We start from the raw sequence: 11,692 nt of genomic DNA, 5'->3' as shown, positions 1-11,692 counted from the left end.
GCGGAGTAGCGCTTGCCACTCTCTCCTGCATTCGGCGGCGCCAGCGTGCCACCGCAGAATCCTCCAAAATAAGAGATGCCGTCACCGGAGGTGGTGTAGAAAATTGTTGTTCCTTCCTGACGCGCTTATGGCTTGCTGATCCTGCACCTGCAGTGGCCATATCTTGGGCTCCAGAGGATACCACTGATGTCGATGGACCAGGCAAATCCCTAGTGCCAACATGCTGCTGTTGTGTTTCCCTCTCAGCCGGCACTGCCAAACCTTGTGTTTGCGACAGAGGAGCAACAGTCCCTTGGACCACCAAGCGATCATCTTCAAAGTGGCAGAGAGGACGCAGGGCAAGAGGAAAAACTTCTCTTAAAGGAAAAATTAATGTGAGCAGTTGGCCAACTTTTGTATTGGTTGGGGTATTCCTCCCCAACTGTGCCATCACTCTTTGGCACTCCGCTAGCAGTCGTTCTCTGACAACCGCTGCCCAAGCTACTAGCCCAAAGTTGGCCGAATGCAAAACATTTCTTGCTCGGGTCGAAATGGTATAGGTTTTGGCTTGTAACCAAATCGCCTCGAGAAACCATCGATACGCATCCCTGGTTGCTACATCCCTGGTTGCTACATCTGACAACCCTGAAAGCTTATACTCCCCTTTTACTTTCAAACCAAATTCTTGCTCTACGTTTGCAACAAGGATCACATGAGAGGCGCGCACCACGCCATCGTTGGGCAAACAGCAACACCTGGAGACCCTTTCTGTTGTCAACTGAATCTGTTGATTATTCAGCACCACCATATCGCCAGCAGCGAGTTGCTCAATCAAACCTGCTGCCTGTGGGTGAACTGGGATCCCTTGCCAATCCAGGTTGGCGAACACACGCAGCCGCAAGTCTTACAGCCATGCGTCCACTCGTCGAAGCACTAGCTGCTGTACAGGAGTGAAAGGAATACATTGCAGGAGAGAAGTTGTCATGGCGGCGATGAGATGAAGGAGCAGAGAGTATAGAACTGAGAGCGCGCGACACACTAAACAAGAGAAACACAATAAGAATCGTCTGCATGTAGGAGTAACCTTTCCACAATGAGTTCCCGAAATAGGGCGATCCACGGTGTCGCAACCATCATAGATCCTTTCCCGCTTTCCAAGATTGCATGAAAAAGGATCCCCAATCATGATTAGGGTGGCTTCCGGCTCTTGCACCGCAGCAAAGGGGCACTGAATCGTGGTAGGTGAAACATAATGGCGCGGTCTGAAACCATTGACCAGCAAAGAAATAACCTCCCCCCGTAAATCCGCCAAATAAAAAGAGATGGATCCGCATGCTTGAAAAATCCAGAATGGTCCTGACCACCGTAATTTAAGCTTCCCCGGCATCTTCGCAAGGTGTGAATTAAAGACAAGGACCAGCTGTCCCCAAACAAATTGCCATGCTTTCGGGCGATCCAGCCATTTTTTCCGCCTAGACTGCAGATCTTGCAGCACCGCAAAGCTATTCAGTCGTTCTTCGTCCAGTTCCTGCAAAACATCCAATCGATAAATCACAGAATCCTCCGGAAGAAGCCGATCCGCAATCAACATCCGCATACTCGGAATCACATGCTCCACCGTAGTGATTGCCTCCATGCCAAATGCCAACTTAAAAGGAGTCAATCATGTTGCCACTTTAGAAGTTGTCCGATAGGCCCATAAGGCGGAAGGAAGTTTCACATCCCAATCCGTTCGATTCATATTCACTAACTTTGTTAAAATCCGAATCAATTGCTTATTAGTTGATTCTACTTGCCCATTCGCCTAAGGATAATATGGAGAAGATTTCTTGTGTAATACAAAATAAAACCGCAACATTCTCTCCATCACCTTATTCAAAAAATGACTTCCCCTGTCACTAACCAGCTCAATAGGGCATCCATATCTAGAAAAGATATCCTTATATAAGCATCCCGCCACAGAAACTGCAGTATTATCTCTCAAAGGCCATGCCTCCACCCATTTGGTAGCGTAATCCGTGGCTGTCAAGATATACTTATTTCCTGTGTGAGCTGCCACTAGTTTAAAAGGACCAACAAAATCCAAACCCCACTTTTGAAAAGACTACAAGGGCAGAACTGGCTGAAAAGGCATTCTAGACCGTTTGGTAGGTTGCCCCAACCACTGACACACATCACACTGTTGCACATAATTTCTCGCATCCTGAAACAATGTGGGCCACCATAATCCAGATTGGAGAACCTTTCGAGCTGTGATTAATGCTGCAAAGTGACCTCCCGCAATACCAGTATGGATTTCCTCTAATACTTCTTCCTGCTCCTGTGGTAGCACACATCTGAGTAATACCACTGCCACTATACGATAATAGAGCTTTCCCATAATAATCTCAAAATTCCTGCTTCTAATAGCCATACGTTTCCTCTGATGGCTGGACAAGAAAGAAGGCATTTCGCCGCTGTCGAGAAAATGAAACATCTCCTCATACCATGTCCATGGGATGCTAGGAATGACCCTTGCCTATTGCGGAACTGTGATATCCTCTGTAGCAACTCCTGTTAGAAACAGAGACGCATCCGGAAATTCCTCAGCTACACCCGTCGGCGGTTCACCAGAATCTAACCTGGATAAGTAGTCAGCCACCGCATGTTGGGCCCCTGGCCGATGTATGACCTCAAAGTCAAATTCCTACAGCAAAAGCACCCATCTGGCCAATCTTCCCTTCAAATTCTATTGCCTTACCAGGTATAAAAGAGCCGAATGGTCCACATGGAAGAAAAAACGTCGGCCCAACAGAGAGTGCCGAAATTTCTTCACTGAATAAATCATCCTTAAACATTCCCTTTCGGTTACTAAATAATTTCTTTTTGCGGATGATAATTGTCTATTGGCATAATAGACAGGTCGGAACCATCCTTGACTTTGTTCTTGCATCAGCACACTGCCAATAGCTCGATCCGAAGCATCCACAAACACATGAAAATCTTGACCCCAATTCGGTGCAAGCATAATCAGAGCTTTGGATAGCTGAAGTTTTAATCTCCAAAAAGCCAAGTCACATTCCTGTGTCCATTCAAAATCTATAGCATGAGCTGCCTGAGTAATCGGGATTGCTAAATGCTTGACCCAGGAAAATTTGACACTGTTTCTGGTTCCGCGGTGGAGGCGCTTCCATAATTGCAGCAATTTTATCCGGATCCACGGAAATACCATCTTCAGAAATTATATGCCCCAATAGCCTGCCACTGCGAGCAGCAAATGCACACTTTAAAGGATTCAAACTGAATTTCACCTCTCTGCATTTCATAAAGCATAACCGTAATTGCTTCAAATGCTCCAATTGTGCTCCAAAAACACTGAGATCATCCAGAAAAATTCTCATAAAATCCGTCAAATAAGGACCAAAAATTTGAAACATATCCCTTTGAAAAGTGGAAGGTGCATTCCGCAATCCAAACGACATCACTGTGCAAGCAAACACACCCCATGCGGTAATAAAAGTTGTTTTTGGCTTATCCCACAATGCCATTCGGATTTGGTTATATCCACTAAATCCATCCAAAAAAGTATACATCTCATGTCCTGCTACATCATCCAAAAATGGAAGAGGAAAAGGATCTGGAACAGTAGCTGCATTCAATTTCCGGTAATCCACACAAATTCGGATTTGCTTATTTTTCTTTGGTACTACAACAATTGGAGAAATCCACTCCGGATTATCAATAGGGGTAATAAAACCCACTTCCAACAGGCGATCAATTTCCATCTTAACTTGCTTTGCCACATCAGATTCATCGTGTATGAGTGCTGCTTCACTGGCACCGCATCCAGTTTCAGATTGATCGTATGCTCATAAAACTTAGGATCCAATCCCTGCATATCCGCATTTTCCCATGCAAAAACATCCTTAAATTCTGTCAGTAACTTGATCAAATCATCTCTAAAACTTGCCTCCAGCTGCTTATTAATGTATATGGGCTGCGACTCCGCTTGCTCCCCAAGAAAAACCTTCTCTACTTCATCTTCTTTAACCCTTGTAATTTTTCCCATTTGCGCCTCAAACGCTCGTTCTTGTTGAATCGTGTCCTCCAATGATTCAGGACTTGGAAGCACCTGTTGTTGCTCCCCTATTCCTGCTGGAGTTCCTGAAACCCCCACCGAATTCCCTTTCGGAATCAGAGAAATATCCACAAGATATAAAGAAACCAAATCCGGATTAGCTTTGAGAAATTGTTCCTCTTCATCCTCTTCTAATCCTTCCACCATATTAATTGTTTCTGCTATCACCGGCCATGCTGCCTGAACTGGTTGTCAGCATGTTCCCAACATCACACGCACTTTTCTTCTACCCTTCTTTACTGTAAGCATATTTGCTTCCCAATTATGCTTTACCCTCACTTGTCGTAACCATGGTCTCCCCAAGATAATGTGATAATCCTGAATATGATCTTCAATATTCACTACTAAGGAAACAGCAAAGGATAAGCCCGCCACATCCAAAACAATGCCCCAAAGTAAACCCACTGGTTGCACTCTTCTTTGATCTGCCATGCGGACTACAAAGGATGCAGGCTCCCAATCACTGAGACCAAAATGCTCACAAGCTGCTTGGGTGATAATGTTTACTCCCGCTCCACCATCCAATAGTACCTTGTCAATGTATGTTCCATGGTATCGAATTGAAAGCTCCGGAATGCGGGTATCCGTGATCCTATTTGCCGGCAACGGGGCTGAATCATCCTCCTCGATTTCAGCTTTCCCAATGGCGAGTCCCCTCAGCTCAGTGGTCGTTTGTCGCAGCAATGCAGTATGGAAATTCGGGACCAATTTCAGCAATGAACCCAGAGGGACCTGCATTGGTTACGTGAGGACCTCTTTCCAAACTGAATTCCGATCCTCCTGTTCTTTAATATCATCCTTATTTCCAACTTTTCCTTCCTTTATTTCCAGGCCCACAGTCGATGGTTCTGCTGACTGCACCGGCGGTGCGGATTGTGGTACCCAGGACACAGTTTTTTTTCGCACTTCTTCCTGAGCCGTCTAATCCGGAATCTTCACATCGGGAGTTGGAACCACATTTTTACCCGATCGCGTGATTAATGAAACCACTGGATCATACTCCTCCAGTCCTTCAATCTGAACCATAGCCACATGAGGCTGTTTCCCTGCAGCGTGTTCCTGCTTTTTCCGATCGTATTCCATAGCTTCAGTACACTCAGATCGCCAGTGTCCATCCCCCAAACAGAAAAGGCATGTCTTGGGGCGATTAGGATCTTGGCCACCTCTTCCGGGACCTCGTCCTCCCCCTTGACCCCGTCCTTCTACTTGACCTTGCACAGGCATCTCTGATGTATGAGCATTAGCCATCGCCACAGCAGGCTCTTGTCCCTGCCCTATCTATGGTTGTTGCCAGGTAGAAGAGTCCCCTCGACTCCGACGACCCCGGCCATTGAAATAACATTCCACTATATTATGAGTATTGGTCATGCAAATCGCACACGACTTCTGATTCATTGCGCACTCCTGAGCATCATGGCCCGGATTCCGACATTGGGTACACCATAGTTCCTTCAGAATTTTAGCCACCACAGCCGATTCCGACGATCCGGATGAAACACCTTTCCCGTGACGCTGGTATTTTTTCCGCGGTGTCTCTTCCGATTCTTTTCCCGAATCGCTGTTGCCTGAGTCCGAGGAATCTGATACTGCGGATTCCGACTCCGAACTATCACTGCCACTGTCTTGCGACTTGCGATGAGATTTCTTCCTGTCTTTTTTCTTTGACTTCTTTGGAGATTCTGTATCCTCTAAAGCCTCTCCTGCTACTACAGCCCTAGCGATTACATTATCCAGTGGAGTAGTTACCTTATCCACTGTTGCCATAGCCGTTCTGAGATCCTTGTTGAGCCCCCACAAAAAATAATCATTCAGAACTTCGGCTGCCGGCCTTTGTGCCTGAGGTACCCTCTGCAAAAGCATCCGAAATTTTGCAGCGTAATCCTCCACTGGCAATGACTTCTGCAAGAGCGTTTGAAGCTTCTCCAAATGTTGAGGGACTGTCTTTTCCATTTGAAACCTTCGTAGAAACGCTATGGATCCAATTGTAGGCCCGTCCATCACGCATCGTGGTCACCAGATGTAATGGCTATTGCCCGCATAGGAGCAATAGGCATTACGGGAATGATTACCCGCAACTACATTATATGAACATTAACATATAGAATGACAAGAGAAGGAAGTACACAGTACACAAGCCCAAAACACCTCTTGCTTCATTCATGTGTAATCCAGACACAGATTTACAACATTAGATGCCATGAATATCATAGAGATTGGTTAAGTTACATCAAAAGACAGGTATGCCCCTCCATATACAACCGCTGCTCCAGTGTAGATCGGGAACGGTGCACACACTCCTGTCCCATGATATCCTGTGAAGAACTGCCGCTACGGCCGCCGCATACCGCATGACTCCTGATCTGTAGTGTCCAGACCTCCGCAGGACCGCATGTGCGGCTAATGCCGTAACATCAAGAAAGCATGCTTGCCTTAGAACAAGTGTCCTCCTGTCCCCTTTGAGAGAGGGGACTTGATAAATGCATAATCAATTAATTTAATTAACTAGATTATCATTGGACCCATTGAGAGGCCAACCAATAGGCTTTAGGCACATCATAGTCGTCCTCGACTATGAGGTAGAAGAGATAAAGCCTTAGTCATTAGTCGATGTTTCTTAGTGGGTAGAGGATCCCTTTTTACCCCACAACATCATTCCAAGATGGATGACTAATCCATTTGGTGCTTGCAAGACGTAGCTACCGCAAGCATGTCTACTCTTCGGTCAATTTCATCTCCCAAAGTAGAGTGACAAATTCTACTTGGTGTTTGAGAGACGTTGTCATCACAAACATGATTCTAAGCATGCATACTATTCAAATTTGTGCACAATAAAAAGAGAATTAGTCTTATAAGACAAAAACATTCATCATTTAAAAGAAAAATGTACATTTTCTTACTCTAATGTAGCAATGTAAGCATTCACAAGGTTCATACTATCCTTAAGTTGTATTCCTTGCATCCACCTAGCATCTTCAAAAAGATAATTTTTGAACTAATAAGATATCGTTGTGGATAATCTTACCATGTCGTAGTATCTTGTTCTCATGCCAAAGGATAGCTTTGGGTTGTAGCACTTCTTCTTGGTCTTTGATTTCTGGAGGGTCTTGTTAACCCTCGCGGCTCACGGACACCCTATCACCTACGAGACGGACGTTGTAACCTACGGTGCACATTGTATTATTTATTTGGTAGAGTCAGGTACCGGGCTTGTCGGTCCAATAGGAAAAGGGTAAGAGCCATCGCCGAGGAGAGGCGCACTCTAACTGGGACATTCAAGGGATTAGTTGGCTAAGCATGGGCGCCCAAGTGTGAATGGGGTGAGCTCATATAAAAGCCAACTAAACCTAAAATTCACTCATTCTCTCATATGTGGAATGCAAGAAAGGTGCTCTTGCTCCATCTCCTTGTGTACTAGTGTGTGTGTGTGTGTGTGTGTACTTGAGAGAGAGAGAGTGTGTGTGTGTGATTGAGCATTGCGGCGGCACGATGGCGGTGAAGCAGTTGAGCGCGACGTAGCGGCGTCTCCTTCTTCTTCGCGGCGAGGAATCCTCCACGACAGGAGCATAGAGCGGTGAGTGACACACCATTGCCCTCTTTTGAGCTACTAGTGATAGCCGTTTTTCGGCTCTTTGTAATTTCCACAGTGAGTTACCTCACCCTACCAAAATCACCCAAACACTGTGGCTATCCCTACCATTTCACTGTACATAGGCGTGCGTGAGTCACGGGACTTTTCCCATATCTCCTTACTGAAATAAAAAACCCTCAATTAGCTAGACATTGGGCTAGTTGAGCCAAAAATATATATATATATATATAAGTATATTATGGCCCATGCGTATGTAAATATTTCTTTGTATATAGGGCCTAAATAAAAGATTTTTTCATAATTATTTTGATATTTATTTAAATATTTCTACCTAGGTGTGTGTTATTTATGCTCTGTACATTGCCTCACCATTACCACAATTTTTTCTTACCATTTTTCATACTCTTTATTCCATATAGAAATATTTTCATGTAAGCTTCTCTTATATTTGGTGTAACTCCACCCCAACAAAAATCCAAAAAAACTAGTTTTATTTATGTGTATATTTTTTCACTATTGTGATTTTTCCCTTCCTACATCTATTTTGTTTTTTTCTAAAAAATTAGAACACCAAAAATATTTATCTTTTTATGGTAGCCTCATAATGAGAGAGATTTCTTTTGACCCCTTTATATTTTTTTCCACTTATATTATTTATATTTGACATGTACATATTTTTTAGACCCCTCAATATTTGATTTTCTTAGTTGTACTATTCACTTATATCATAATCTCAACAATATCTTCAATTATAGACCTACCAAATAAGGTCAAGGGTAGGTGGCATGCATACATGCACTATGGAGGGCTCACTCTTGGAGGTATTCAAAAGAATCATCCAAAGAAGGACCCCACAAGGACCTTGTGCAGTGGAAAAAAACGGTCGGTTTTGCTGAATTTTTAAAGTTCACTTGCTCTCCGAATTTGAAAAGGTGATACAAACAAAAGTTGTAGCTCGTGGACTGAACTTTTCCCTCAAATTTTTTCATATTTTTTTGAGCTACGAGCTGTGAGCTATGATTTTATTAGTGGAGCCCAGTTTTTCCATGCTATGCAGCCACACTCTCTCTTCCACTGTATCATTTTTCTCTTTCACACACACTTCTCCACTCATCATCCCAACCTCTCTCACCACTCCTTTCTGCACCCTACTCACCTTCTCCTCAACCTTGAAGAATAAGAGAAACCATGGTGAACTCATAGCTCCCACACACAATTCCATTCCAAAATTGACCACCTAGTCTCATTTTTCCTCCTCCAATTTACCCATATCTATCAAAAAAACCACAAAATTCAGCCTCTTCTCTTAAAAGACAGCATCATGGTGGTTGATTACTCAGCTTCAATTACCTTGTCTCTCAAGGAAGGTCAAGAGTGGAGAAAAAATGTACCGTCAAAGCTAGTGGACCGTCAACAAGCGTCAAAATTGGCCCTACTCAAGACACTTGGAGCATCAACCTTGTAAGGAATCCACCTTTTCTTACCTCTTAAGAGTTTTTCTTCCTTATTTGTATCCTACATGGATACTCCCATTGTAAATATCCAATTCCATTTGTAAATTAATATTAACTCTACTAACACTAACCCACTATGAAAAGTCCTATCACCTCCATTTCTCTCCTGTCTCTTTCCCCACCAACTTCTTGATAATTCCAAGCAAAAGAAATTAGATAAATGGCTGAAAATCTAACCCAACCATGGTTAGAGGAGTAACCCTAGCCTTCAAAATTGCTATAAAAGGAGGGTGTGGCTAGCACAAAAGAGGGAGCCATAAGCAAGAGCACTATGCTATAGCTTGAGAAGCCAAGCTCAACCTCTCTAGAAGGAGCTCTTGAGTGGAAGCTCATTGTCTTATGCATGTGCATGTGTTGTAATAGGGGATTAGCAAGGGAACTCTATGCCATTGTAAGAGAGAGAGTGATCATTCAATTGAGAGTAGGAAATCTATCATTTCTCCTACTAGTGTAAGCCCAACATTTGCTGAATCAAGGAGGGTGGATTTGGACTAAGCTTAGATACTTTGTCTTCTTTCCAACGTGAAGTAATGGACAACAATGATGCGTAAGTGTCTTGGTGTTTTTTGTTAAGTTCTTGATAGCTTGTCTCTGGTGTTGTCATCAATCTAGCCATAAATCCCACATACTATAAGAAGGCGACAGGGTGGAGAGGACTCCCCTGGCCTTAAGACAGTGATTGGGGTGGCTTTTCTTGTGATGTGTTGTGGTGAAATTTACGCAAGCTATGTTGAACAAATACTAATCTCACTTTGATTTGTCATGACAGATTTGTAAGAAGGTATTAAGGCAACAAGCACCCCCTCCCCCTTTCTCTCTCTTTCTTAAATATATAGTTGTGTTTGCTTGATCATTGCCGATACGTTTCAAAGCAGCCCGAGTACTCTCTCTCTCTCTCTCTCTCTCTCTCTCTCTCTCTCTCTCTCTCTCTCTCTCTCTCTCTCTCTCTCTCTCTCTCTCTACGCGTCCTAGTTCGCATCCAAAACTAGGTGGTGCCCCAAATTTGTGTAGGGTTAGGTTGCGGGTTTGTGTGTGTGTTTGTTGTTTTTTCCCAACCCCAACCCAATTGAGCAGCATGGGAGCCTAGAAGAGTGCTTGGAGGCCACTCTTCTTGTTGCCCGTCCCAGACCGCCTCAAATTGGTGCCCCCACGGAGGAACAGCTTGTGTATGTTTGTGTAGAATCAACCTTTAGCATAGTCAAGTAGTTTGCATGAATCATGAAAATTTGTATGATACCTTCATTCCCATTGCAAGGCAAAAGGTACACATAATTGTTAGTACTAAGTTGCAATTTCAACGTGTCATTCGTGGAATTTTAGGTCCTCTTAGGTTGGCCGAGATAAACGCTTCAGTAAATCCTTTTATTTTGCCTCTCATTAGGTACGACCTTAGTTTGGACGTCTATATTTTTGTTTTGTTTTAAGCATTAGGTCATGCATAGACCATGGATACTGGCCCAGGAATAGAGGTTTTCCCCTTCCATTTCACTCCACACATTAGAATAAACATTGCAATTAGTAGGAAAATCCATTTTCAACAACGTATGGTGTTCATGTTTGGTGCCCAAAGAGTAGGAGAGTATCATTTCTCCTACTAGTGTAAGCCCAACATTTGCTGAATCAAGGAGGGTGGATTTGGACTAAGCTTGGATACTTTGTCTTCTTTCCAACGTGAAGTAATGGACAACAATGATGCGTAAGTGTCTTGGTGTTTTTTGTTAAGTTCTTGATAGCTTGTCTCTGGTGTTGTCATCAATCTAGCCATAAATCCCACATACTGTAAGAAGGCGACAGGGTGGAGAGGACTCCCCTGGCCTTAAGACAATGATTGGGGTGGCTTTTCTTGTGATGTGTTGTGGTGAAATTTACGCAAGCTATGTTGAACAAATACTAATCTCACTTTGATTTGTCATGACAGATTTGTAAGAAGGTATTAATGCAACAAGCACCCCCTCCCCCTTTCTCTCTCTTTCTTAAATATATAGTTGTGTTTGCTTGATCATTGCCGATACGTTTCAAAGCAGCCCGAGTACTATCTCTCTCTCTCTCTCTCTCTCTCTCTCTCTCTCTCTCTCTCTCTCTCTCTCTCTCTCTCTCTCTCTCTCTCTCTCTCTCTCTCTCTCTCTATGCGTCCTAGTTCGCATCCAAAACTAGGTGGTGCCCCAAATTTGTGTAGGGTTAGGTTGCGGGTTTGTGTGTGTGTTTGTTGTTTTTTCCCAACCCCAACCCAATTGAGCAGCATGGGAGCCTAGAAGAGTGCTTGGAGGCCACTCTTCTTGTTGCCCGCCTCAGACCGCCTCACTAGTTAAGCTAGTTGTGTGCTTGGAGCCATCTGTGGCTCGCACACAATGTTAGGCAAGTCCCTTGCTTCGACAGTGCGACAAGGAGCGCACATTTTTGGCGCCGCTGCCGGGGAATCGCCCTACACTAAGCCCAAGAGGCACTTTGTGCTTCTTCTATGAGTTGTTTGTAGTAGGAAAGAAGAGGAAGAGG

Source organism: Adiantum capillus-veneris, chromosome 16 (genome assembly GCF_014529385.1).
Source record: "Adiantum capillus-veneris isolate H3 chromosome 16, ASM1452938v2, whole genome shotgun sequence".
NCBI classification, from domain to species: domain Eukaryota; kingdom Viridiplantae; phylum Streptophyta; class Polypodiopsida; order Polypodiales; family Pteridaceae; genus Adiantum; species Adiantum capillus-veneris.
This window is presented reverse-complemented; position numbering follows the sequence as displayed.